Source organism: Lissotriton helveticus, chromosome 1_1 (genome assembly GCF_964261635.1).
Source record: "Lissotriton helveticus chromosome 1_1, aLisHel1.1, whole genome shotgun sequence".
Lineage (NCBI taxonomy): Eukaryota > Metazoa > Chordata > Amphibia > Caudata > Salamandridae > Lissotriton > Lissotriton helveticus.
In genome coordinates this window covers 1,394,857,104-1,394,884,085 of record NC_136057.1, presented here as the reverse complement: position 1 = coordinate 1,394,884,085, position 26,982 = coordinate 1,394,857,104, and the positions used below count along the sequence as shown (strand labels likewise).

General features: G+C 43.3%; 1 long non-coding RNA gene across 1 annotated transcript in view; it reads left to right on the top strand.

Moving 5' to 3' along the window:
• LOC144825757 (uncharacterized) overlaps nt 1–26,982 on the top strand; it is a 223,084-nt gene that overhangs the window by 80,298 nt on the left and 115,804 nt on the right. Inside the window, exon 2 of the long non-coding RNA XR_013609552.1 lies at nt 9,636–9,738. This is a non-coding gene — a long non-coding RNA (uncharacterized LOC144825757). The remainder of the gene's footprint in view (nt 1–9,635; nt 9,739–26,982) is intronic.

Here is a 26,982-nt window from a genome sequence, read left to right as displayed (position 1 = left end):
CCCTCTCTAGACACTCCACCTGATCCTGCAATAGGGCCGGGAGGGGGACAGAAGCCAGAAAATCGTTTTCCTCCCCGTCAGCCGGTTGGATCCGTGGAACAAAGGTCCGCATAGAAGGAGCTGACGATGTCATAATCCTCCGTGACCCGAGTGCCATCCCCTCTAATGATCTCCCGCACCGTCCGTTGCTGCGTCACCTCCCGCAACTTGTGCGCCAGCAGTCGCCCACATCTGCCTCCTCCAGTGTAATACGCATGACGGAGCCGCAGGGCCGCGAACTCCGCCCGATCTAAGTCCAGCGCCGCCAATTGCTGCCGTGCCGCCTTCAGCTGTCTCCATATTCTCGGGGCACCCATTCTCCTATGCATCTGTTCCAGTTCCCTGGTCTGTCGAGTGAGTTCATCTCTCTTAGCCTGGCGCTCTACGGTCTCTGCTGCCGAAATGGCAATAAACTCCCCCCTGAGAACCGCCTTAAGCGCAGCCCACTGCGTGGCAAGCATAGTGTCAGCATTATCGTTATGCAAAAGGAAATCTGCAATTACACGCTGCATTTTAGCAACCACCTCCTCCCTGTGTAGCAATGTTTCCCGCAGTCTCCAAACCCTGCGTGATCGCTGTGGCGCCGGCAAGGAGAGGACCAATGTCATTGGGGCGTGATCAGAAAGTGAGGCAGTTCCTATGTCTACCTTGGATACAAGCGCCTGAATAGATGTGGATGCAAGCAGATAATCTAAACGCGCATAGGACTTATGTGCATTGGAGTAATACGTGTAATCCTTCTCACCAGGGTGAAATCTGCGCCAAAGGTCTTGGAGGCCCAGCTCAGCCAAACGTTCTAACCCCTCCGAAGAAAGAGACCCCACCTGGGAAGTGCGTTGACATGACCTGTCTAGGGCATTATCAAAAACAATGTTCAAGTCACCCCCTAGCATTATATACCTGTCGGCTGCTGTCGTAATCTCTGTGAGCGCCCTATGGAAGAACTTTTCCTGTCCCTCGTTGGGGCCATATACCGTGCCGTTTGTGAATGTGGAGTCCCCCATCGAGAATCTGTAAGCTTACAGTCTCCCCTTAATCTCTGCAGTTTTATGTAACACCTTGCCCCCAAACTTCTGGGCCACTAAGATCGCAACCCCGGCCGTTTTGTTGGGGCTCGAAGAGAAGAATTGAGAGGGAAACTTACGAGAGCGAAGGCGATGACAATCTCTGGGAAGGAGATGTGTCTCCTGTAGGAGGCAAATGTCGGCCTGGGATTGCTCCAAATATAACAGGACTGCCTTACGCTTGACTGGGTTGTTCAGCCCTCGAACATTAAGTGTAAGTATGGTAAGATCCCTGACAGGCATTTAACCAGTGGAACACCAAACCAGCCTTGTAGAAGCCATGGAAACATACAGTGTCGCATCATGTAAACACAACCCCACACAAGGGCCCCCAAGTAGAGACAAAACATAGACCCAATCCCTCGGTGGACCATGAACCATTCCCCCCTTCTCCCACCCCAACCCCCAGAACCCCCCAAACAACAGACACACAATGAGTCCATCATCTACAGATGATAGGGAAAGTGTGAAACGGGGTAGTACACCAAACCTTCCATTGGCCTCCCTCCCGCCAACGGCCAGGCAGTCAAATCAGGGAGTCATGGCTCAACCAGGAGCTTGACAAGTCAATCTTTGGGGGTCGAGCTACCATCTGCAGCCACCGCCTCCACCGCAGACCTTTGACCTTCTGCTATTTTGGTCGCTGGAGGTTTCTTCACTCTCCGTAGTCTCCGCTGTTGTGGCCATCTTGGCTTGGAGTCGTTCAGCTCCGGCCCGGTCTCCTGTCTTTCATCCTCCTCGGCGGGCTGTTCGATACCCAACAAACGTCAGGCATCCACGACGGAGCGGAGCTGGTATTGCTTGTTATCCAGTCTGAAGATCAAGCGAAATGGGTGACCCCAACTGTAAGGTATCTTCTGCTGTTGCAAGTGGGCCGTGACCGGTTTGAAGAGACGATGCTTGTGCAACGTGAGGGCCGCCAAGTCCTGATACAGCAATGGTGAGTGACCTTGGAATGAGAGCGGATGCATCTGTCGTGCTTTCTGCAGTATCTCCTCCTTCGTTCGCTAGTCCTGGGCACAGACCAGGATGTCCGGCGGCGGAGCCGGCGACACCCTCGGAGGACCGGCACTATGTGCCCTGTCAAGGCGCAGTTCAGATTCCAATGGGCGCCCCAGGACGTGATTGAAGAGTTCCCGCGCGAACCGAAACAGGTCCTTGTTATTCTTCGACATTGCAACATTCCGAATGCGGATATTATGCCTCCTAGAGTGGTTCTCCAGATCTTCCATGTGCAGTTGGAGGTCAACTTGCTGATCATGGAGGCGTATAATCTCTTGTTGTAGGGCGGCAAGTTTAGTGTCCCTATTGTCACTCTTGCCCTCCAAGTCTGCCACCCGCTCACCGATCCCATCCCACGTCCCTTCTCACCTCCCTGATCTCGCCAGCAAACTCCGTTTTCAAAGCGTGGATGTCTTCCCTTAGGGTCGTGAAGAGGGATTCCAGGAACGCTTTCGTGATGGGCTCCGAGCTAGACTCCGCCTCCGGACCCATCTGGACCGCGGCCGGCGCCGTTGCGCCTTGTTGCTGGGCTGTTTGGGCTTTCGCGAAGAGCTCCTTTACCGTTTTCTCCCTGCGGCCTCTGGCAGTAGACATTGCCCGTCGGTCGCCTCTGTGCCCACCGCCGGCTCCCCTTTCGTCACCCGCTACTCCATGCACGCGGGTATACAGAAATCATTTTAGAAGTGTATTCAGTCCTGTACAAGTAATATAAAATCTATGCGTAAAAGTGTAGAACCTTTCCTTTTTTCTTGAAGGTCTTCAGATTAGTAATATAGGAATACACAGATGTAAGGATTTAGGGTATGTCTGTATTGTTTTTCTCTTTTCCTCAGAATTTAGTAAATGAACACAGACTTCCTTGGCTGCTTGGGATTGGGTGACGTATTACTCTGGTCAGTTCACCAAAAAGTTCCTTTTATACTTGCCAATAGGTCCAGGCTGTTGTTTTTTTTACTCTCACATAGATAAATGAAGTGGTTCTTGGGTGCCTTGCTAATATATGGGGCGTCCTAAGACTAGGAAGTATTCGGAGACTATCCTCTCTGTTGATAGATTATTTCTGTGCCTTGTCTAAAGACCTTTTGTTCTGTCCACCAATAGATATTTGCTGCCTTACAACCATTGCCAGAGGGGCCCGGACATCAGATCCAGCTTGGGGAGTTAGCACCAGTCCAGCTTGAAGCCAAGGTGAAGGTAACCAGCACAGGCGTTGCTGGTAACTAGGACCTCAGTGAAGGCGGAAGCCCTGGATATGAATTGTGTACCCCTGCCACTGTCTTGGGCGAAAGACGGGGTCACAAATCAGAAAGGAGAAATCGTGGATCAAGTTTTTGATGCCCAGCTGAGAGAGTCACAGAACGACCAGAACGGCGAGGAGGTTTTCTTTGAGGTGACCCCTTTTGAAACGAGGGTTGCTTCAGAGATCCTAGCATGAGGCCTCTGAATCCTGGTCCCAAAGTGAATGCAAGTTTGCACCTTTGTTTGTTGGTCAAGAGATACTTGGGCACACTGGATGCAATGTGTGGCCCTAACAAAAGAGCAGTGCACCAATAGAGTAATATAGGAGTTAGGAAAGGACTTGAGTTTAGGGTACAGGTGCTGTGTCTCCGGTGCTTGTTAGATTGAAGTGAAGAAAACTGGTGCACTGCCTGAGACACTGGACAGGTTCGCTGAGGGCATTTGCCCTGGTGGGTGATTGCCCTATCCTGAAAGAAGAAACTTTTCCCTTAAAACTGGGACGTGATTCTTGAGTTGCGAGTTGTGCAGCTCCACTGTGGAAACAACAAGAGCCTGCCTATGAGGCTCAAACGGACACAGGTCGAAGACTCCCCTCTGGCTGGTTGTACGGCGGCTTTAATTTCCCCAAGGACTTCTTTTTTGTTAATAATGTACCCTTTTGGTCATCCCATGTTTGAGGAGGAGCAGCACTTTGAGGCTCCTCGTCCTAATTCCTATGACCCTGTGTGGTCCTCCTGGTCCCTTGGAGCCAGGATATTTTTTGTAATAATCTGTCTGACTTCCTTAATGTTTGTATTTCTTATAATGTGTATTGTACACGAAAAATGTTTTCCTAAGCAGTTAACCAATGTTACTTTGCCCTCCTCCTAAAATATGATTAATGTTCTAGCCCTCATAAAGGGAAACACTGGAAAAGTCTATTGAATATGTTTTTATTAGATATGTGCTGTTGGCTATTCTGAAATTGAAATGAATGGTCACTGAAATGCATAGGAGCCCTGAAAATGTTTTTACTAGATGGTTCTAGGATTTGCTTTTTGCTTAAGGCTAGAAAGTTGATAATTCTGTTTGTGATAATAGTCATTACTCTCTCCTGATATCCGTATGTTAATTATGACCCAATGCTTGTTTCCTCTGCACTCCTGCTTATCTATATATATAAAAACAAATGTATGTCTGTCTGTCTGTTTGTCCTTTTTGCATTACTACACCATTCATCCGATCGCCATGAAACTTTAGGCAGTTGTTGAGTACACTCCCGCGAAGGTTTCTGGCATAAATTTGTTTTAAATATCGGCCCCCCAGGGCCCTCATAAACTTTCGAATACTGATGTACACACCAGACGGAAAAACAACAAAATGTGTATCCACAAGCACTCAAATAAATAAATAGAATTAAAACACCATTCATCCGATCACCATGAAACTTTGGGAAGTTGTTGAGTACATTCCCGCAAAGGTTTTGCATAAATTTGTTTTAAATATCGGCCCCCCCAGGGCTCTCATAATCTTTCGAATACTGATGTATGCACAAGACGGAAAAACAAAAAATGGTGTATCCACAAGCACTCGAATAAATAAATAGAATTAAAACAGCATTCATCCGATCGCCAGGAAACTTTGGGTAGTTGTTGAGTACACACCCGTGAAGGTTTCTGGCATTAATTTTTTAAAAATATCGGCCCCACAGGGCCCTCATAATCTTTCGAATACTGAAGTATGCACCAGACGGAAAAACAAAAAACGTGTATCCACAAGCACTCGAATAAATAAATAGAATTAAAACGACACTTTGAAATGTTTTCCATATTAAAATGAATACGTTTCAAGAAAAATGACACAATGTAAATTGAATGTTATCATAACGAGTTTCCTTGAATTTCCATTCTTCGGAGATCGCAGCAACGCGCGACGGGTAAGTGTTATAATGTACTTATTGCCATTTTCATGTCTCTCCTCTTTGGTTCTCTCTCTGCCTGCTCAGCCTACTATGATGTCATGTAGAATGTTAAAGTGACTTTGTATGTGGCATGATCAGTTGGTGAGATGGGCTGAGCAGAGTGGACCTTGCTCCTGGTGGGGCTTTACCAGAGACTACCTGACTTATATGGAATCCCCTTGTAACTATATACCTGCTGACTTCTACCTGATTAAACCTACATATACCACTTACAAGAGATGACTACCCCTTTACTTCGTTTTAACACTGGCGACGACGAGGAGAACCTACGTGATCTACATTGATTGGGTTTGAATATATGGAACTGTTGAATAACTAAGAACAAAGAACAAAGAAGCTGAAACTCCTGTAACTAAAGAAAAAATGAAAATGAAGTAACGCATGAAGAAAAAGCAAACTGGCTCTCCACTTGCCCCACCAGTGACCAAAGACCGGTCGGCCCTAACGTGGATGTGCCAGTGCTTGTTGTTGGTGAGTGTTGATTTTCCACAAACGTGTGATTTAGCTCATTGAATTTACTGGACTGTGGTGACTGTTTCCCCAACATATTAAGACAGCCTGCAAACACTGATGTTGATAATGTGAAGAAGGGTGATCTTTAAAAGTAAAGAGCAACATCGTTTTTTTTTTATGGAAAGACTTAAACTGCTAATGTTTACCCCGTTGGAAATAACACGCAGTGTTCGTGTTAAAGCAGCGCATTGAGATTAGTTTATTTTCGAAGTGTAAAACATGCACTGCTTATGTTTGATGGCTTTGAGCGCCGATTAGGATCTCACCTTTACAATTCAGACTGATTTCTGTCTAGTTGCTGCCATCTACTGGTAAAAAAAAAAAAAAAAAATTTATGCTCAAGGAATTCATTTACTTTCGGTGCTCGAACTAAGCATCTGCGTAATTTAACAAAAAGACTTCAGACTTATGTACAGCGCGTCCTGGCAGTAAAAGAAACGTTGCTTTATTAAAATTAATTGCCGGTAGACAGATGGAATCTACGATCACAGCGTGTTTGACAGTGGAAGATACTTTATATTTTAAAATTGAGCCTGCGCTTCATTTATTATCTGCCAACTCACCGTTTGTCAAAGCGGTGACGGTTGGTCTCAGAAGCTCCTTCCACTTCGCCTGCATATCTTGTTTGATGACGTCTTTGGAATCCTGTGTGGTATTGGTGAAGGTTTCCTATGACGTGGTGTGGCCTATTTCCATTAGAAATAGACGCTGGACGACGCTGCGACGGCCATTTTGGCACATTAGGAAGGATCCCTTTGTATGTGCAGAGAACCACGACAGTTACCATGAAAGGTTGAAGATCGTGTTGTTGGTGCTTTCCAGTGTCACTGCTTTGGATTACATGTTGGGAGATTTCGAGTTGGGAGTGCTGTTTGTGGCGCAATTCTATACTCACGTTGGATTTAACCTGCTACATTTGGATTTTGGATGAATGAATATTTGAATTAGACTTCCATGGATTTGACTTTCTGTTTTGCTGACTGGACTTTCGGGTGAGGTATCGCTCATCTTCATTGGACTGGACTTTTGGGTGAGGCATCGCTCATCTTAGACTACGGTGACCACGTTTTTTGTTTTAGTTTGTTTTGTTAATATTACCTTGTTTTATAATTGCATATTCACAACTTTGTATTGGGGACATGTTATTGTCATCGATTTGTGTGTGACTTTTAAGTGTGTTTAGTCTGATTAATGTTGTTTTGCGGAAGACGTCGCGAATCTTCCTGTATTTACAACATTCTTTACTTGAAACAGTTCCCCGGAGCTTGAGACACTTTTATCATTGCTGGACATTTGTATTTTTGTCTCTTGTTCTCTAGGGTGGTGTTGATGAGTATAAGTTTTTTTTTTCCCTGACTTTGTGTGGTGTGTCCCTTTTACGGTTGTGCGTGGATGTTAGGTGTTTAGTGGTTTTCCTGGGTTTTGTCGTGGGTCTTGTTGATCCATGTTTAGTTTTCCTTTGAGTGCGGTTGTTCCCTTGGTTCTGTGTTCTGGAGTGTCTTGTCTGCACGTTGTGCTTGGTTTTTTCTGAATTTTAAGTCTTGGTCAAATTTGTATAGGATTTTTGACTTAAGGTTTACCTTTAGTTTTTCGGGTGTGTGACGTGGGTTAAAGCTTGCCCACAGTTACGAGAGTGTCATAGGTTTTAAGTTACCCTTGGTTTTTGATTAGCGTGTACATGCTGTGTGTATTTTCTTCACACATGGGTTAAGGGTTACCCTAGGTTTTTGGTTTTTCTGGTTGTGCTATTTGGCTACACAGTCTGTGTGTGACGGGTACACACTTATTACCTTTATTTTGGGATTTTGTGCAGTTAAGGGTTGAAATTCCCTGTCTTGCCCCAGGTTATCCGCATTTAGTATTGTGCTTGATTTGTTTTATTGCAGTTTTTATGTATGGCACATTAGGTTTTGGGTGGAGTTTTGGATTTACTGGTTTTTAGGATGGTTATCTTGTTTTGTTTTTCGTTGTTTTTGATCAATTTCAGGGAGAAGGAGGTATTGTATTGTGTTAATACTGTGTCTTCTTCTTTCTGTTGGAAATGCGATTTCCACCTGTGCATTTCTTTTTGTGCTTATGATCACTATCCATGGGGAGAGTTGAGTTTGTAACATTTAGTAATGCATTTCTCTTCTTCTCCTTTTGGTTTCTTTTATTGATTCATTTTCTCTTTTTCCTCTTGTTGCATTCATTAATGCATTCTCTTCTTCTCCAGTTCCTTTGTATGATTAGGGGATGTTTTGATTCTATATTTTAATACATTCTCTGTTTCTTTGCTTCCTTTATTTGTTCAGTTATTAAGGAGGGGGATGTGTTATAATGTACTTATTGCCATTTTCATGTCTCTCCTCTTTGGTTCTCTCTCTGCCTGCTCAGCCTACTATGATGTCATGTAGAATGTTAAAGTGACTTTGTATGTGGCATGATCAGTTGGTGAGATGGGCTGAGCAGAGTGGACCTTGCTCCTGGTGGGGCTTTACCAGAGACTACCTGACTTATATGGAATCCCCTTGTAACTATATACCTGCTGACTTCTACCTGATTAAACCTACATATACCACTTACAAGAGATGACTACCCCTTTACTTCGTTTTAACAGTAAGCTAGTACCTTATATATACCCACTTAAGGAAATGTTTAGAATGGTAAATGCCCACCTAGCAATGAATTAGGATATTGATAAATTTATGAAGAGAAATGTGCAAATATTTTCTATGTTCCTAATGGATCACAGGAATGTCTTTAGCTCATGCTAAAAGGACCATCTGTTAAAGATTGCAGGGATCTGTTAGCATGAGCTGAAAGCCATTTTGTACTTGGCTGCCATCTTAGTTAGAAATGTGCTTGCCATGTGCCATTTCCCTCTTCCAGAGCCTTGCACATGCTCGGGGGTGCCTGGCCAGTAGAATGCACCTGCCCGTATGTTATAACTGTCAGGCTATTCTTACTGATGTGCTCAGTTTGGTCTCTCCTCCCACTTTTTTGAGCAAGCAAATTTTGTATACCCATATTAGTCATTTTGCATACTAGTACATGCCAGGACCTCCCCTTGGTTTTATTCTGACTATATAAACTTATACATATATAAGGTCCCTGTTCTCTGTACTCCTTAGAATGCCACCTACAGTTTCCTGAGGGTACTGTGTGATGTAGTCTCCCTCATCTGAGGTAAATAAAGATGGCTTTTATATTACAGCTTTTGTGCCAATCTCTTCTTTGTTGGTTTAAAAGGACCAGGTGTATCAGTGAGACCCCTGAAAAGGTTTCTATTTTCTTCACTGCACAAAGAGTAATATTTGCTTGCAACTTTCCCTTCTGTCCTACCGGACGGTGCCTCGCCCAGTAGTCATCCCGACTGGAGGCCTGAACGGCAAAACCCTTGGATCTGACCGTTTAGTCTGAAGAGTCGGCAGTGGAGAATTGGTTTGTTTTGTTTGTGCTACTGATATCAGGTGAGTTCGTTTGGGTTCCTTGTGGATATGGTACCATTGTGGTTTGACTTTGGTACGGTCTGAGGACCGTTTTTAATAAAAGTATTTGCAACTACTTTGCTAGGTAAAAATAACAAGCTTGTTTTCCTTTTAAAATGCCTAGTCTCAGTAAAATCTTTTGTTTGTGTTATTGCTCTGCAGATGCTGGATTGGAAGCAGCTCAGCCGGCGCCTCCTGAAGGCAGCCCTAATTTTGATATGTATGTTAAGCATTGTCTTGGCCCTATTATGTTTAGTACATTATGGCACAAATATACAATGGGAAATGCCAAGTTGCTGTGGCTGTTGCAGGGTACTTTTGATGAGTAAAAAAATTTTTTTTTTACAGGAGCAATTATTCAAGAAAAGAAGTAGACAGTCCATGTTTTACTCCCTCAGAACCTGGCAGAAGGAAGATAAACCGTGACAGTTAAAAATGGAGAGAGATACACGTAAGGGAAAAATGCAAACATTAACGCAAAAGGCTGTGGCATATGATAGGGAAAAGCAAGAGTCTGGAATTGAATGTGAAGATAGGAGATTTCGACTGCATATTGATAAGTCTTATTTGGTTAAAGAAGAAGATGATGATACTTTTGTAGAGGAGTTGTTAGATACTCGACCTCCGCCTCCTTATGCCCCGCAGAGGATATATCCAGTCATTCCCTTGCAGCCCCAGCAGCCTGTTTCGTCTGCTCCGGTTGATTCCGTATCTATGGCTGTTGTTTCGACGGCTTTGGCTACGGCACCTCCTGCTCCTCCTTCGTCCCCGCCATCTTTGACCACTGTATTTAGTACATCTGCTGTTTTAGCTTCTGTATCTTTTGTTCTTTCTCCTCCGGTGCAAGTGCCAGAAACAATTGTACCTGTGACCTCTGTTGTTTCACCCTCCGATACCTTTTAATGTTGAGACACAAGTATGTGAGTTTGAGGATAGAGATTGGATGAAATTAAGGCAGTGAATAGGCCCGTTAGTGCGATCTGGGGTAGGGCAGGAAGAGAAACAAGTAATAGCTGACCAGGCTGCGTGGTGTGATCGTAATGCGATTTATAGTGTAGAAGAGCATGTTTGGGAAGTCAAGCGGGATTTTGAACCCTTTAGACAGCAACACCCTTAAGTATATGTCTGCTACATTGATTAGTCTTTGGCAAAAACACATTGGGACAGAAGCACATCAAAGTTTATTTGGTATCAGAGATCGCCTATATACTGCCGACTAGGAGCCAGGCCAGGAATTTGGGAATGTTACAACGCTAGTTGCTTTCCGGGGTAGACTGCATGAGGTAAGCCCCACTCAAATAACTCAGTTTCCGATGTGGGAGGTCCGTCCCATATATCACCCAGAAACACCAGAGTTAACAGATCAGCACGGAACGGTCACTACACGGGCCGTGGCTGCTTGTTTCCAGGAGCACTGGGTTTAAACTCTGTGAAAACGGAGGGAGGTTTTAGCCCTTAAGGCTCATTTGCCTGACTCTAGGAAAATTCTACAGCTTATTATAAAGAATTGACAAAGGCGGCCTCTTCTACTGTAATGACTCTTGCTGATATCGAAATGTTTTTTGGTCTCCTTGTTCGAGTTGATGTTTGGAGACTGGTACATACTGGTACATACTCAGGACCATGTTGCAGAGTTGGGTGGTACGTAGGATGTAATTAAAGGATGGTATCAGGAAAAGAAGCCAGGTGATAAACCCTAAGCAGAGATACTTGTTTTGCCAGGTCGTATTATTACATATGTGCATTCCCTTATTCCACCTAAGAAGGTAAGCTGGGACAAATTGACGGCTTGTTGGCAGAAGAAGAATGAAAGTGTGTCTGATTTCTTTACCATGGTTTGAAGATACGTTTTTCGACTTTAGAGGGCAGGATATGTCTGTTGAAGGAGGAGTTTGATTGTTCATTGACCGATCTGTTTCTAATCTTCTTCCTGCAATTACGACTCATTTATAGGCGTCTGAGAGTACTCTTTCACGTCTGTTATTTTGAATATGGCTCAGTATTACAAACACAGAGATCAGGAGGAAAAGGATAGGACTGATAAGAAAAATAAGGATTTGAAAACGAAAGTGCTGTTGCAGCAGGCATTTAGGGGAAATATTCCGGACGGGGGCTCCTTCTAGACAGCTTCCACGTACCAGTAGACAGCCTTCAACTACACCTTTAGGGCCGAATCAGTGTGCGTATTGTAAGGAGGAATGTCATTGGCTTAGCCAGTGCCCTGTGCTTTTACAGAAAGTTGCAGCCCCTAGAGGGCGAGTTTCCGGTGGGAGAGGTCGTGGGACAGAGAGAGCTCAGACTGTTACTGTTTCACAGGGGTCGTTCTGATAATGACTTCGATGACCCTCGTGATGGCCAGTATTATCATGATGATTAAGATATGGATGAGGTGACGGGTATGTCCTATAGCTAGGACGGCCAGGGAGAGGGACCAGTTCAGATACCTGTAGATCAGCGTGGTCCTTATGTCACAGCGGATTTGCAAGGCTCGACTAAGGAATTTTTGGTGGACACAGGTGCAATGAAGAGTTCTGTTTCTCGACATATGGTCCCTGGGGCAGCCCTGTCTGGCCACAATAATGTTTCGGTAGGTTTTTCAGGTGTACCGTTTGTAAGCCCCATTACCCGCCCCCTTACATTGACTGTTGGTCCTTTTACTATGGAATCTCCATTTTGTCGACATTGAACTGTGGTGAGAATTTGATGGGTTTGGATTTACTGAAGAAGTTGCATGCTACTATCTATTGTTCTCCAGCGGTTGTTTATATCACTATGGGTCCAGATGTGAGTACTGAACAGTGTTTGTCTCAGGATGCACCCCTCCCAGCTGAGTTTGCTGATGTCGCACCCACTCTATGGGCTACAGGTGACACGGATGTAGAGCTGTTGCATATACCACCAGTTTCTATACAAGTTAAGGAGAATGTTGTTTTGCCTTGTATTCCTCAGTATAAGATACCGCAGGCAGGAGAACAGGCTCTTCTTCATATTATTCAGGATTTGATACAATAGGGAGTAGTTGAGGAAAAGTCTGGCAATATATATAATAGTCCTATTCTTCCAATTCTTAAACGGGCACCCTCAGTCCCCTTTGAGGAAGCTGATGATGTTTATTGTTTTGTGATTGATCTGCGCGAGGTTAATAAAATAGTGGTTCCACAGTTTCCTGTGGATCCAAATATTTCCATGCTTTTGACGATGATTCCTTCTATTGCTAAATTCTTCTCTGTTATTGATTTGAAAAATGCTTTCTTTAGCATTCCTACCCATCCGGACAATAGATGTTTGTTTGGGTTCACACTGGCTGGTAGGAGTTTTAGATTATGTCACGCTCCTCAGGGCTAACCAGAAAGTCCTAGTACTAATAGTCAAGCAATTTAAGGTGTTGGATTCCTTGTCGCTTCCCTAAGGTAATGTATTGGTGCAGTATGTTGATGATCTACTCATAGCTTCTGATATGGAGCAGGGTTGTAGAGATAGTACAGTTAAATTGTTGCTGCATTTGGCCCATAATGACCATAGGTTTCCCTCTCTGAGTTTCAGTAATGTCGACTGAGGTCACCTACTTAGGTCACCTACTGTCGAAGGAGGGTAGGAGGTTAACGCCTCAGCGCATCAGTACCATTGTTAAAATGCCCCTTTCACAAACTCAAAAAGATGTGCTCGGTTTTATAGGTATCACTTCCTATTTTCATCAATGGACACCTAACTATTCCCTACTACTTAAACCTTTTCTTGCAATAACAATGAAAGAAGTGCATTAGCTGTTGCCTTGGACGTCCGAATGTCAGCAGTCTTTGAAGCAATTGAAAACTGTGCTTTGTTCAGCTCCAGTGCTTGGTACTACTAATGATTGTGCTTTATGTCCGCGAGATGGCTGGCTGCGCAATTTCTGTCCTAACACAAAAATGTGGGGAAAAGTAACGGCTGTGTGTTTATTTCTCTGCTGTGCTTAATCCCGTCGCCAGAGCCCTCCCGAGATGTCTGATAGCGGTCGCGGCTATGGCCACTTCAATCCAACAATCGGCTGGACTCGTGCTTGATACTGACCTCACAGTTATGGTACCCCATGCTGTGGATACACTTTTGAATAACACAAAGACCCAGCACCTCACCTGTGCACGTCTCACCAGCTATGAATTGACCCTCTTTGCTAAACATATTACAATTCAAAGATGTACCACTCTGAATTCAGCCACATTACAACCCCTCCCTTCTGAGAACGATGCAGTTGATAAACATGATTGTATCTTCCGGATGGAAGAAGAGACGAAGGGACGGGTAGACCTGACTGATGTTCCCTTATCTGACCCCCAAGGAGAACTACATGTCGAGGATCACTGACATAATATCGAATACATAAATATCCCCATACACAAATATCAATACAAAAATATTGATATCCAAAATATCGACATCCTATCTTTAAAGTGTAAAATACAAAAATATCGAAAAAAATAATATAGATGTTAAAAATATCGATGTACAAAATAGTTTTTTAATACATAAAAAAGGATGTTAAATAAATTAAATACTAAAATTAACTTAAAAAAATTAATTAGATCTACTGTACATTTTAACAAATATAACACATGTAATTTAAAAAATGTTAACGTACATATATAAAATGTAATAAATGTATATTTACTGTAAAACAATTAATAAACTAATAACTAATATGTATTTTAAAATATTATAAATATATACAAATTAACACACACACACATATATATATATATATATATATATATATATATATATATATATATACTTACTTGAGGAACTTACCATGTCCTCTTTCTGTGCTGATATCGCTGCTCCAATGAGAAACCTCCGTGAAATATTTAAACAAACCCCACAAATTCCCAGTTTATTGACAGTCGAGCACAGCACTGGCACGGAAGAAGGCATTCGCCGAAACGCGTCTGCCAGGTGCGGGACTGATGGTAACAAGCTGTATCTGTGTTGGAAATTAAAGCTTTGCTGCATCACAACCCTAGCTGTGTCAGCCCCGTTTCTTTGGAGGAAACGGGATTGGAGGTGAATGCTTGGCGGAGGTTGGCTCCGCAGTTCTGGCACGCCTCTCGATCAGGAGCTCTGTGGCTGGCGACAATTTTTGGTGGAATGCAGGTGATGCATAACGAGGCACCCTCCTGGCCTGAATCGTGTTTTGGCAAAGGGGAGAGAGCAGCGGATTTACTGCTGAATGGGTCTTCGAGCAGCAGGGTAATCCGCCACCAATCCTGCGTGAAAAGAGGAGCTGGCATTCCATGGATGACGGAGTTAGAGCATTATGACATGCATAGGCAAGTCACTGGACCTAGTCTACGAATGTGGGCTGTTGGCGGCTTTCGGTGGGCAGGATTGACACATTGGGGTGTAACGGAGGAGAAGAAAGAGGGAAGTACCTACATGAGAAACTTTCCATGTCCTCTTTCTGTGTTGATATTGCAGCTCCAATGAGAACCCTCGTTGAAATATTTAAACAAACCCCACGAATTCCCAGTACATTGACACTCGAGCACAGAACTGGAAGAAGGCATTCGCCGAAACGCGTCTGCCAGGTGCAGGACTGATGGTAACACGCTGTATCTGTGTGCTTTGTGGTGGAAATTAAAGCTTTGCTGCATCACAACCCTAGCTGTGTCAACCCCGTTCCTTTGGAGGAAACAGGATTGGAGGTGAATATATGTATTATATACACACATACACCTATAACCTAAAATCTGATTAAAAAAACATTATATTAATAATTAAATTATTAAAATATTTAATAATTTTAAACTTACATTTTGCACTCCATTGACTGCAACAGTAGGAAACGTGTTAGACAGCATAGAGGTAAAAAATACTATTCCCACTCCAGTGAATGCAACAGTAGAGAAAGTGTTGGATGGTGGAGGGAAAAAATTACTATTCCCACATCAGTGAGTGCAACAGTAGGGAAAGTGTTGGCTAGCGGAGAGGAAGAAAATTACTATTCCCAATCCGGTGAGTGCAACAGTAGGGAAAGTGTTGGATAGCGGGGACATTTTTTTTACTATTCCCACTCCAGTGAGTACAACAGTAGTGAACGTGTTGGATAGCTGGGAGGTAAAAATTACTATTCGCACTCCAGTTAGTGCAACAGTAGGGAAAGTGTTGGATAGCGGAGGGGTAAAAATTACTATTTCCACTCCATTGAGTTCAACAGTAGGGCAAGTGTTGGATAGCGGAGGGGTAAAAATTACTGTTCCCACTCCAGTGAGTGCAAAAGTAGGGAAAGTGTTGGATAGCGGAAAGTTAAAAATTACTATTCCCACTCCAGTTAGTGCAACAGTAGGGAAAGTGTTCGATAGCGGAGGGGAAAAATTACTATTCCCCCTCCAGTGAGTGCAACAGTAGGGGAAGTGTTGGATAGCGGAGGGGCAACAATTACTATTCCCACTCCAGTTAGTGCAACAGTAGGGAAAGTGTTGGATAGCAGAGGGGTAAAAATTACTATTCCCACTCCAGTTAGTGCAACAGTAGGGAAAGTGTTGGATAGCGGAGGGGTAAAAATGACTATTCCCACTCCATTGAGTTCAACAGTAGGGAAAGTGTTGGCTAGCGGAGGGGTAAAAATTACTGTTCCCACTCCAGTGAGTGCAAAAGTAGGGAAAGTGTTGGATAGCGGAAAGTTAAAAATTACTATTCCCACTCCAGTTAGTGCAACAGTAGGGAAAGTGTTGGATAGCAGAGGGTTAAAGTTAATATTCCCAACAAAGTCAATTCAAAATCAAAAAGAAACAAAATATCAACTACAATACAAAAATTGTTAATAACACAAAAAATTAAAATTATATAAACATATTTAAAATTACAAAAGATAGAAACATATTATAATGTTTAAAAAAACTAAAAATTACCTACAAACATTATTTTATAACAATTTAAAAAAGATTTTACAAACAAAAAATATATTTAATATAAATTATTATCAAAAACATTAATTATTACACAAAATCAATATTTCTCAATTCCTACCTTATAACACCACACATTTCACTACACACCTAAATATAAAAAAAACTGTATCTTCATAATCAATATAATACATTATCAAAAAACAAATATTATTTATTAACAATTAAATTAAAACATATAAAAATGAATGTCCCCACCAAAAATTACCCCTAGAAAACCAAAATCCACACACAAAATAAAAGTAAACAATTACCATAAAATGTATCAATTAATAAATTAGTAATAATGAGCAAATAATTATTAATTAATGAAACTTAAAATACTTTCCGCCCTCTACCCCAACAAACACCACAACACATATAAAAATAATTACACAATTTCCATAACTAATTTTACATTATTAAACTATTATCAATTAACAACTTATTAATTAATAGAACATAATTTACTACCCACCCTTTACCACTATAAACCCCACAATTCACATCTCAAATTACACAATTTATAAATGTCATTTTAAATTATTGAATTATCATAAATAAACAAGTAATTATTAATTATTTTTACATAAATTACTTCACACCCTATTCCCCTATAAACCCACAACCTGCTCCTACAAAACTCACATAATTACCAATTAATTAATAATTAACAACCAATTAATAATAAATGAATTACCACAATTAACACTATAAAATCTTAATTGAATAAATACTAATAATAAAAAAGGATTAATCAATTATTATAATTAAATTACTTTCCACCCTATTCCCCTATAAACCCACAACCCGCTCCTAAAAAAAGAACACAATTAACATAATTATTAATTAATTAAATGAACAACCAATTAATAATTATTAATAAACGAATTACCAAAATTAAGACTATAAAATCTAAATTAAATAAACGCTAATAATTAAAAAATATTAATTAATTTATTATAATTAAATTACTTCCCACCCTATTCCCCTATAAACCCACAAACCGCTCCTAAAAGAAAATAACACAATTAACATATTTATCAATTGATTAATTACAATTAACCAATTATTAATTAATTAATAATACACTAATTACCACAATTAACACTCTAAACTCTAAATTACATAAATACTAATACAAATATTAATTATTGTAATAATTGAAATACTTCCTACCCTATTCTACTAAAAAACCAACAACCCTCTCCTAAATAAATTTAAAAATGTATATAATTATCCATTAATTAATTAACATTAATAACAAATTAATAATTAATTAAGAATACAAGAATTACCATAATTGACACTATAAAATCTAAATTAAATAAATACTAACAAATAAAAAATATTAATTAATTTATTACAATTAAATTACCTCCTACCCTATTCCCCTATAAATCCACAACCCGCTACAGAACTAAAAAACGCAAAATGTAATTAACATAAAATTATTCACTACTAAAAATGTAACACATATTTAAAAACAAAAGCAATACTTAAAAAAATTAGATCACATACTTTTAAAATACATACTAAAAAACATAACACTAATATAAAAAATGATATTTTAAAGACAGTATTTTTGCAAACGATATTACTGACTTCGATATTTAATAAAACTATATTTCTTACCTTAAACTCAATATTCTAGACCACGATATTCTTGCTGTCGATGTGCCTGTATCACGATATTTGCAACTCAATATTTTTGTATATCGATATTAAAAACTTGATATTCTGTCTCTGCACCATATGTCGATGGCTTTTGTATTAAATCATCAGATGGAACCACATCCGCAGCTTTTGCTGTCACTACGTTGCGCACAGTGGTAGAGACATTACAGGTCCCCTATCAGTCGGCTCAAGCTGCTGAGCTCGCTGCTCTCCTTCAAACTTGCGAATTGAGCGAGGGACTGGTTGTCAATATCTATACTGACAGCCAGTATGCCTTTGGGGTTGCGCATAATTTTGGGCGACTCTGGGCAGAGAGAGAGTTCCTTACTTCCCATGGTACCAAGATTCAGCATCAGAACCTCATATTGAGGCTTTTGTCCGCTTTAGCGCTCCTCAAGAAATTTGACTATTGTTAAATGCAGTGCCCACAGGAAGGTTACTGATGATGTGGGTAGAGTAAATGCTTTTGCAGATCAGACAGCTAAGGAAATGGCCCGAACAAAGATGAAACCCATGTTTGTAGCAGGTCTAGCTAGGTGGGTTGCTGAACTTGTTATGTTTGAGAATACCCTTGATAGTGTAAAAGTGAAGCCACAATGGAAGAATTAGCGGCAGTACATTTCAAAAGGGAATCAAGACCTCCTGAACAGGGGGAACATCTTAAGATTACTACGAGCTACTCCCAAACTCGCAGACCTAGACTCAACCGCCCTTCTTGCAATAGCGTTTCTCCATGCCAAAAACCAAGTAATGCCAGAGACAATGAGGACCACATGGATAACAACCGCAATTGCACAGAGAGTATTACATGAGTATCACACCTTTAAAGCTTGGGGCATTATTGTTACTCCTCACCAAAACTCAGGCTACCCAGAACCTTTTTTAATCGCCAACCCAAGGTCCGGTCCCAAGAGCTGCCCAATGCCCCCAATCTCTGTCCTCAGAGGGGGACTGGGCTATTCTCTGCAACGAAGGCCTTGCAATCTGGGCATCCAGCACGTTTCCCCCAGGCAGAAATAGCTGTCTAAAGCAGTCTTCGGAATCCTGAGCTAATTACAAGAACTATTACCCTTTCGCCAGAGACTCAATGACAACACAGGCAATTAGACGCAGGCAACAGAGCAAAAAAAGCAATGGAGATTCGCCTCTGCTCATGGAATGTTAACAGCTTAGCTACAAAAACTTCAGACCCAGAATTCCTACAATACCTTAACTCGTTTGACATAATCTTGCTGCAAGAAACATGGCTTATAGAACCATTACACCTACAAGGGTTCCTATGCTTGGCCACACCAGCCACAAAAGGTGGGAAATCAGGGCATGCCTCAGGAGGGCTGGCAATTTACTTATCCACAACCACCATACCGTCAGCAGACAAAGTCAGCCCTGCCACAGAGGTTGACTTAGCAGTCAAACTTATTTTCTCCTTGTCAGGGACACAAAACAAAGTAATGTTCGTCAATGCATACATCCACCCAAAACGCACTGCAACTGATTCTGCGAAGCTAATTGGCCAACTAACAACCTAAATAGGCAGTGTAGATACACCCAACCTCATTCTGTCGGGGGATTTGAACCAATATCATTTGGGAGTGTCAGAAGGTAACAAAGCAAGCTGTCAATCCTCCAATTGCAATATACTAGCTCAATGTGGCTTTATCCACGGAAAAATCAACAACAAAAAACAGACATTGGGGGGGAGGAGCCAAGATGGCGATCGGAACAGTCGCATAAACGCCTCGCTCCGAGATCCCTTCCTCCCCGCCGCCTATCCTGTCTTTTATCCTGATCGGGGTGTTCCGAATTTGGTTACCTGGGAAGAGCCTTCACTTACCGTCTTTTTCCGGGGCTCTGGCGTGCAGTGGTTTCTGCGTTCTGCCCTTGTAACCTTGCTGGCCTTCCCGGCCCTGACGCCGGGGCCTCGAGTGCTGTGTCTGCCCGGAGGTGTTCGGAGTGCCGGCGGCCCGGAACCGCTGAAGAGACCCGATGGTGGGAGCCTGAGAGCCGCGAGCCGGAAGCGCCGGAGCGGACCCACCCCCGATGGTGGGCCACCCCGCATGCCTGATTGCCTGCCGGCCCGAAGAAGAGAAGCCGCGTTGTCCGGCACCCCTCGGGTGAGAAGCCCACTCCTGTTGATTGTCCCGCCTGGGATCCGGTGCAGGGCTCCCCCGAGTGTTGTGGGGAGCACGCCCGTTCTTCTGGTGACTCTCCTTTCTCCGCCGAGTGCCATCCGCCGCGGATCGGCTGTGTGTCCTGGGGCCTCCGGCACTCCTGGTGGGCTTGGAGGCGGATGCGACAATGGCGGCGGGTGATATGCACAAGATGGCGGTGTCTTCCTCCTGGAGACAGGGACGTTGCTGCATTTGCTCTCCCCAGACCTCGTTTGATTCGGGCGGCCCCTACACGGAGTGCTGTCTTGTTCGCCCTGGGTGCTCTGCGGATCGACCTGTCCTTGCACTGCCGGGACTTGGAGTTGCGGATCGACGCCATGGTTGTTCAGCCATTTTGTGACGCGGTGTCGTCTCCCCGAGTTGGTATTGTTGAGACTTCTCCAGCTGCTGTGCTGGGATATCCGGCTGGGTGTTCGATTCCATGGGATCAAGTGGACCCGGTGCCGATGCAGCAGTATTTCCTACATCCTGATTTCTTTGCTTTGTGCTGGACAGCCCGGACTTTGTGCTTGACCACGTGGATCTTTGGGTTACTTTTGCATTCTGACTGCTGCCGAGTTTTCCTGGCTGCTTCTTGTTCGCCGAGACGGTGTTCCGTGAAGATCCCACTTGCTTTCCCTGACTGGTATGGACCCACTGTATCCTGCTGTTTCCTGGCCGTGGCGGGGTCTGGTAGCTCTGCTTTTCATAGAAGTGGACAGGGGTGATCGTGCCTGGGTGCCTGCGGGACTTTTGTTTTGTTAATTGGCATCTCCGTGCCTCATCATTTGGACAGTTCCTGTCTTCATCCTTTATGTAGGCTTTTCTCAGTATCCTTTTTTTTGACCTCGACTAGTGATCCGTTATTGCGGGTGGGGTGGTGTTCTGTATTTCGATCGCTGGCTCCCCTCCTCTCTTCTCTCCTCTCCTTCTCTTCCATCTTTTTCCTCTCCTTTTATCCCTTTCTCTTTTTCCCTTCGTTATTATTCCCTTTCTCTTTCTTCTATATTTCGGGTGACTCTGGGCGACAGGCACGCTGTTTAGTGGGATAGGCCATAGCCATTACAGTGATGTAGGGTGGGGGGGGGGTTTGTTATTTTAGTTTGTTTTCTTCTATGGTCCCTTCTTTGCTTTCTTTCTAGGGGGTGGGCTATGTCCCTTTGTTCTTTCTCCTTCGTTTCGTAAGTGTCTGCACTTTCTCCTTTTTCGGGGCGGGAGGGCGGTCTATGCGGTGACCCATTTATTGGTTTGCTATGCTTTGTCCTTTATTTTTGAACCTTTGATGGGCATTGGTTGTCTCTGGGCTTTGCTCTACTGTGGTTATTTGATTGCGTAGGGGGCTGCATCCCTCTCGTCCCCCCCCCCTTTTTCTGAGTATGTTGCATGACACATGGGTAGATATGGCTTCTGCCTCCTCTATACATCATAAAATGAAACCTTTCTTATCCTGGCGCTTACTGTGTAACGATTTCATTACACGTCTATCCTGTATTCATCCTACCGTACATGTTGATGTTGTTCCCTTTTGACTCTCCTGATTTTGCGGCCGGCCCTTGTGGTTGTAGGCCTGCGCTTGTATTTATACCTGTTTCTCAATAAAGGTTTTTAAAAAAAATAAATAAAAAAAACAGACATTGTCTAGAGGACATATAATATTTTTATCTTAGGGCCCTAAATGGTAGATGTGCTGGCGACATCCCCCCTGTAGCCACCCATTATTCGGTATCAACTTGCTCGATCCTGGATTATACGTTCGCCAGTCTATCGCTGTTCTCATTCATAACTGGCTTCAGAATGGGTGACAAGGGGGACAGCGATCATCGCCCAGAAGAATTCTTCATAGCTGCTACCGTACCCTCTGGCATTCAGCCAGCTCCACTCTGGGGCTCCAGTTATACCTCAAATTACAATAGAATTAAATTTCCGGCAGAAAATATTGAGTTTTGAAACAGACAGGAGCTTAGAGGGTAAAGCTAGTCATAGGTCGCCCTCCACTCATAATGCAACTAGTACAAAAAAGACCTAGACTCTGTGGGCACTTCTAGTTTTATCCTTTTCGGGTACACCATTTATTGCATTATCATTACAAAACGTACTCCCCTTCCATTAATTATCGGGGTAGTTGGTGTATCCTGGACTTATGCCTCATTTAAACAATCGCCCAATTCCCACAAAGTGAAATTCAGTTGCGAGACAACATATAACACACACTTAAGTGTCAAACTGTGATGTGTGAAAACTAAAAAAGTGTGTGAGAGCAAGATGGCACCTCACGTGCGCACCACCAACGGGAACCTGGCAGGTACTCACCAGGATTGCCCTGTTCTCATCATTGGCACCATCGAGCTCAAAGAAAGAAAGTGTGTCCAAAAAACACAAAGGAAAATAGTTTTGTGAAAATATGCAGTGAAGGAAGACCACAAAGTAACCAATAAAGTGTCAGACAACATATAAAACCACACAACAACACAGATATGCCATTTTATTCTGTCTCTTGTGTTGGGTGTGGAGGTTAAAAAAGGAAGTGGTAATGGTTACTGACTATCCAACCAACACCACTTTACTTGCTGACATGTTTCATTGCCAACGGAGTTTATGGCAATTTCTTCAGGGCGTCATATATATTAAGGCCACTGCATATGGACAAATTAGTCTTCACAACTGAAAAAAACATAAAAACACTTTTGTATCAAACCTGCTACCGGAGCGTGTGCCCCCTCAAACCTATTCGCATATAACTGAATGTTAATTACCCTCATTCGGCCATCAGTACTCGTACCAGCCGAGAGGGTAGAGTTCTCATAAAACTGCAACCGCAAGTGTCGGTTACTCTTCTTCCCCTTCAATTTTCTGCGTGGAAAATGGAATAAAGTAAACGATGTAAAAAAGGGAGTGTACCTGATCTACACTATCATTCTATCGTATTGTGAGAGAATGGTCGCCCTAAACGTACTTTCTCCATTCTTTTAGATAAACACTACTTGTCCCCTCAGGCTCGCAAGCAGGTTGTTGTTGCACTTGTCGCTTCGCGACTTGATTATTGCAACGCTCTGTATGCTGGCGTAAATAAAGGGCCGGTGCAGCGCCTTCAGACTGCCCAAAATGCGGCGGCCAAATTTGTACTGGATGCTCCCAGACGCTTTTCTGCCACGGCCGCGAGGAAAAGCCTGCACTGGCTCCCTATCGAATCCAGGATTGCCTTTAAGACTCTGTGCTTGACATATAAGGCACTTGCTGGTAAGGGGGCTGGTGGTGTGAGGAAATTGTTGCTTCCTTATGCACCGGGCAGAGACCTCCGTTCATCAACTAAGAGCTTGTTGGTGGTGCCTCGTGTCCGAAGAAGTAAATGGGGTCGTAGGGTGTTCTCAACGGTAGCTCCTAAGCTATGGAACAGCCTTCCCCTTGAAATTAAATCCCAACTGTCGGTCCTGGAGTTTCGGAAAGCTCTGAAAACGTGGCTTTTCTCAAAGGCATACCCGTAGTATTGTTATCTGGTTATTTTTGATTTTGTTTGGTAGGCGCCTTGATGCCTTTGGGCTTAGTAGTGTGTTATAAGATTCACTTCATTTCATTTCATTTAATTTCAATTAACCTCCAAGGACTCACTAGCTATCCACTACTCGATAGCACAATCGCGTCCCACAATTACATCACTATAGTGTCATTACTCTGAAAATGGGGAGTATCTAACGAAGACATGGCTATTATACCCTTTCAACTCGATAGTTCAAGTCCCAATGATCGTATCGAAGATTGAAGTCAGGTGATAGGTGGCCCACTTCATCTATTCACAGACTCTATATGCCATCTCCATTTATCCGTGTTACGTAGCTGCTAACACGGCATATCCTCCCTCCCTCGATCGAGTCTCTCCCGACTCGCTCGGACTCATTCTGTTAATCTCAGCATATGCCCAGCTCTTATCTCTACCTCGTAACACACTCCCGGAACCCTTACTCCTTACCCGGTCGGTGGAAGATACCTGGCGGTGTCTCAGCCCATGCTCGTTTCAAACGAGTCTACGCTGTGTATATTTCCTAAACAGCGTCATATCGCGGTAAGACGTGGCAGCCATTTTGGATTGGGCAAAAATCCATTAGAATCAATGTATATGTCCCAGGTGTCAAACATTCTCGCGGGATCTCGATATACACTCCAAAAATCTTTATTAGGCATTGCAGTGTACACAGGTCGCTTTCAAAAAAACTTTACACACGGATAAAATTAGTCATGTATCTCTGACGATGTCAGCCAATACCTTTATTTCTCAAAAGAAGACAAATGTCGGTCAGTATAGTGTTTATTTAGTCAGATTGTTATATATTAATAAACAAACACAGCGTGCACCATATTTTCATGGGAACAGATAGTGCTCATTAATTTTATTATTTGTTTACTCAATAAGTCCACAACAACGTGTGTGAATTCTACAGCCCTATACCGAGGACAAATGTCCCTGTATAGCATGGAGCCGGAGCAATCGATGTAACTAAAACTTGTGTCTCCATACCATTAAAAGCATAGGACACAGTGTGCAACGTAATTCATATGGAATCCAGGTTCATGTACAGTCTAGGATTCCAAGTGCACACTCATACAGATGCCAAAGGAACATGTTCCTTACAGGTTCAATGTATTTTATTCCATTCTAGTAAGTCGTTCAAACCGAATTTATCAGTTTTTTCTTGAAAAATCCATTTAGCCTCCCTTGTGATTAGCAGCCGCTCAACTGTACATGCATCACCTTTGACTTTTTCCAACACCAACCACTTAAATGCGTGTTTGTTGCTGTGGCAATGTTTCACCAATTTTGTAGTCAGTTTTCCAGATCTTATGGTGCTTAAATGCTCCTGAATGCGAGTCTTTATTTTACGTGTGGTGAGCCCTATGTAGTGTAATCCACACTCACAGTCCAGTCTGTATACCACAGGTGTGGTAGTAACAGTTACTGAACTGTCTCAACTCCCATTCCTTGCCCGTATTCAAAGTAACGCTCGTAATCTTTGAAGTAAGAGAACAGACAGAACATGTGCCACAGGGATAGTGACCTGTAAGCCGTGTCCCGCTCTTATCTATAGAACTTTGGGTACGAGTATGCACTAGTTTGTCCTTCAAATTACTGGACCGTCTGAAGGCAAATCTTGGAGGAGGCATTTTGAAGTCTTTATTAGACAGGATAGCCCAGTGCTTTCGTATCGACTGCCTGATTTTAGTGGCTAAGGAGTCAAATGTCAAGACCACAGGAAGGCATTCTCTTTTTTCTTTACCTCTAGTAAGGCACTTCTGGGAGTGTTTAGCGCTCTCTTTTTTGCATGCTTAATGATTTTTACTGGGTACTCCCTTTGCAAGAGTTTATCACCCAGAACCTGTGCTTGTTCGTTGAAAACCTCTGTAGTAAAACAGTTTCTGCGGTACCGGAGAAATTGGCCCACGGGTAGGTTATCTCTAAGGGCCCGTGGATGGCATGACTGGTAGGACAATAATGAATTCCTATCCGTAGGCTTTTGATGAACCCTTGTGCTCAGGGTGTTCCCACTAGCCTTGATGTCTAGATCCAAGTACACAGCGGAATCCCTACTGTACGACCAAGTAAATCGGAGACTTTGATCTTGATGGTTGAGCCAATTTAAGAAATCCAACAATCTGGTTTCATCTCCAGTCCAATCGCAGAGCACATCCTCTTCTTTATCGCATATACCTTGAGTTCTCCAATAAGCCATACTATGGATAAGAACTGTTTGGCTTTTACAGATGATCAGATAGCCGCGATATTAGCGGCCCCCTCACTGTTTTCAGATACACCACTATTAGGGAACACCTCAGTGAGAGAATAGTTGGAAAAACTGAGTAATTTAAAGAAAAAGCAAATCAGAATAGCCCTTCATGGGGCACTTATGTCAGAATATTATACAGCTGGAGCTTCCCCTGCCAGTCTCCTTGTAAGAATAGAACCAAGAATATTCTTGGATGATAAGAAATTCAGGCTAGACTGGAGTTACATAGCTAATAAGTGTACCAGGGATTGGCTAATTCTTATAATTAGCACGGCTCAGAGATTGAGTGAAGAACTCTTGAAAGAGATCCTTGAGCTCGAAGAGAGCATTAAATGTGATAATACTCTTACAAATGCCAAAGAACATCTCAGCAAAATACAAGAAGATCTAACTGAATATAGGAGTTACATAATAAATCAGAAAATCAAAGGACTCCAAAGAAACCTACAGAGGTATTCACATGAATGGGCTTTCCCATATGTAACTGACTCACATTACCAGACAGGACCTGAACAAATTAACCAGACAGGGCAACGTAGAGGTTGGGGGGGGTAAACAACAACAACAACAGAAACGTACCCGGCTAACTGGTCTTTTGTAAGCCTGGGCGGCCAGCTACGCTCCGTGCACGGAGTGCACGGAGTGCCGCCTCCTACGCATTTTGCGTAGCCGGCGTAGCCAGGCGGCACTACGCGCGCTCCGCAGACGGAGCGTAGCCGGCCGCCACCCGCCTCCCTCCCGCCCTCCCTAAATACATAAATAAATGTATAAAAAGCTTTTTAAAACACTTACCTTGTCTGCCGCGTCCCCGGGGCTCCCTCTCGCCGTCCCGCGATGCGCGCCGCCATTTCGGATCCTAATGCGCATGCGCGGGCGGCCGCGCATGCGCATTTCTCGTGAGGAATGCGCATGCGCGGCCGCCCGCGCATGCGTATTAGGATCCGATTCGGTGGCGGCGCGAGCGGCGGGACGGCGAGAGGGAGCCCCGGGGACGCGGCAGACAAGGTAAGTGTTTTTAAAAGCTTTTTATACATTTATTTATGTATTTAGGGAGGGCGGGAGGGAGGCGGGCGGCGCGGAGTGGGGCTACGCGGAGTGCGCGGGTGGGCGTAGTTGTGCGCCCACTTCGCGTAGCTCCGCGGAGTCCCACTCCGCACACTACGCCCAGGGT